Below are 3,163 nucleotides of genomic sequence, written 5' to 3' on the forward strand. Positions count from 1 at the left end.
TTGTGATGGGAATTTAGACTTCAATAACCACTTATGCATACCTAAAGATTGGGAGTTAAAAAGAAAGATCTTAAGTGAGGCTCATGGATAGCTCTATTCTAGAACACCCACATCATGTAAAAACTTATATGTTTGCAAAAAAAAAAAGATTTTTCAGGCCAAGACTAAAGAGGGACGTGTTACAACATATTTGCCAATACCTAGTTTGCTAGAGGACTAAAGCCGATAGGGCAAAGATCCCTTGTTACATCTATTAATGAAATGGGAATGTACTAGTATAGAATTTATCACAAGGTTACCTTTCGTTAACATAGGGTATGATTCTATCCTAGTAGTTGTAGAAAGACTAACTAAGGTAACCCATCTAATACCAATCAAGAAAACTTATACTAGCATGGATGTTACCAAAGTCTTCCTGAGAGAGGTATCCAGGTTACATGGATTTCCCAAAAGGATAGTATGTGATAGGGATATAAAATTTATATCTAGACTTTGGGTAGCATTCTTTGAGGCAATTGGTACTTCCCTTGACCTTCATACTGCTTATCATCTCGAGATCAATGGGTGATCAAACAAAGAAAGTAAAAGTCAAGTGATAGAAGACATCCTTTAACCCTATTGTAGATGTGAACCTCAAAGATGGACAAACTAGAGGTCATGCATATAAGCTAATTTTGAATAACAAGATATAGAAATTTTCATTGTGTAGATTGAGTCTTGTCCACTCTTTGGTCTCTAAGCTTACATGCTTGCTTGCTTCTTTGTGTACATGTAAGTGGGGTTTGACCTACCTCTTGAGAGAATTATGATACTCTTGTCCTTTACTGTGTTTTATTCTTTTGTCTCATCTTGCTCTTCATGCTTCTTGTTTAAGAGAGAGCTAAGTTTGGATAATCCCATCATCACCTATAGCCTCCTCTAGAGGCCTGAAGATCACTTTGTGGATCACAAGACAAGGGGCCACAATATGACTGGTAATCCCACTCGTCTAGGACCCAATTTAGGCTAGCATAACCATATAATCTCTAAACTCTGAAGGAGAACAAATGTCCTCTCATGACCCTAACCCGTCCATAACGTTTACCCAATGACCAACCAAGGATGGCCCAAATTCTACCCATCATGTAGGTACCTCAAACGTTAGCTCAACCTTTCATACAAGCCATGCTGTTTAAGAGAGTTCATTATGTAGCAATGCCACCCATTGTACCTATCCAAGCTGATCCAAGCTGGCAAGATTGGACCAATGCATGCAGTTGATGAGGGGCGGGACGTTTGTCTAGGCCTCTACCATCAACTTCCATGCCCCCGGTGCTCAAGCCTATTAATTACCAAGACCAACAATGTTGCAAGAACCAATATAGCTAGTTGGGTGCAAGCAATCAACACTACTTTTTCACTCTTAGCAACTCTTAGAAAATATATTTATGTGATGCCACAATAGGCACACATGTATGTGGAAATACCTTAGAGGGATAATACTTTGTGGTAGCTTAAACCCAAATTGTGACCCCACTACTAAATTAGTACCTGATGTTATTGAGCATATTTTCAACCACAACATCATATGCCTTCACATCTTATATAACATGGACATGTTAAGGATAACACATAAAATCAAGAGAGGCCCTAAGAATCAAACCAATCCAGACTTCAAGGCTTGTGTTATAGTGTTTCTCTCTCACAAGAGGTGGGTGAATGAGAGGGAGAAGCCTACACTCAAATCTATTTAAACAAGAAAACCATCAAGCATATAAGAAACAAGTAAGAAAGAGCAGAGGAGAAGGAGAGCTTACAAGTATTTTATTGTAAGTAAATGAATGGGTATTACTTAATGTCAAGGTTGAGTTATATTATACAAATGACCAACTTTCACACTAGCTAGACAAAAGTCAATGTAAAAATAACTTATATTATACAAATGACTAGCTTTCACACAAGGTCAAACAAAACTTAAAAATAGTCCCAAGCCACTTGTTCTAGTCTTAAGCAACTATGTACACAAACTTAGTAACTTCTCTATTTGGAATTAAGCTTGGGGTCAAACCGCTTAAAAAGGTATAGCACTCAAGTGATGGCTATGTCATCCTAAATACCTCATAGTATACACCTCAACCTCCAAAGCTAAAGAGAGTCAGGCGGTGAAACCTCAAACCCAAGCTCAAGCCCAATAATTGAGGCTTTAATGGGTCCCAGAGCAAGAAGCGCAAGGCTTCTACGAAGGGAACCCCTACATTTGAAAATGAAGTCAAGAAAATCCACCCCGCCATTAGACATTAATGGCATGGAGACCAAAAGCCATGCCTCCCACACCAATTTGACGTTAATGGCATGGAGACCAAAAGCCATACCTCTCCTAGAAGCTTAAGCAAGAATGGAGATTTATGGGTTCCACCTTGACTCATGTGCTAACACCAAATTCCTAGAAGTTGGAGGAGTTTATGGATGCCAAGCAGCATAAGAGGTAGTACCTTACCCATGTTTAATTACCTTACCCATCCCTGTTTCCATCAAAGAAGAGCTATCCATGGTGCTAAACCCTAAGGAGAGTCATGCACACACTTTCGTGGCACCACCGAAAGGTTTCACAAAGATCATCATCTCATGACCCCACAACACCCATGTGTGCCACATTACAACACTAACTCACCAATTGAAACTGGAAAGATAAAGCTTAACCAAGCATGCTAGAAAAGCCGATGGTAGTGACATCAAGGATTTTGTCATGGATGGGCAAGCAACTTTGCGCCTTTACTTAGGCCAAAACTTTAAAACCCTGTTGTACATATATGCAAGTTGCACTTTCTATTAATTGTACATACACATATCTCTGAGAATGATTATAAACTTGAAACCCAAAATGAAAATAAAAACAATAAACATTGGAAAAACACACATGTATGAATATATGTTCACACAACACACACACCCCTACACCCCCACACCCACATATGTACACTCTCTACACACATGTGCACTTGCACGTGCACACATAGAAAACACAACCACCTACACGTGCACACTCTCTACACATATATGTGTACCCATAATCACCCCACATGTGCACCCACATGTGCACCCACACGTACACAAACACCCCCTACACATACATGCACATAACCCATACACACACACATGATAACATATGCATAAACACACAACC

Source organism: Cibotium barometz, chromosome 11 (assembly GCF_041138505.1).
Source record: "Cibotium barometz isolate CiBa-2024 chromosome 11, ASM4113850v1, whole genome shotgun sequence".
Taxonomy (NCBI): Eukaryota; Viridiplantae; Streptophyta; class Polypodiopsida; order Cyatheales; family Cibotiaceae; genus Cibotium; species Cibotium barometz.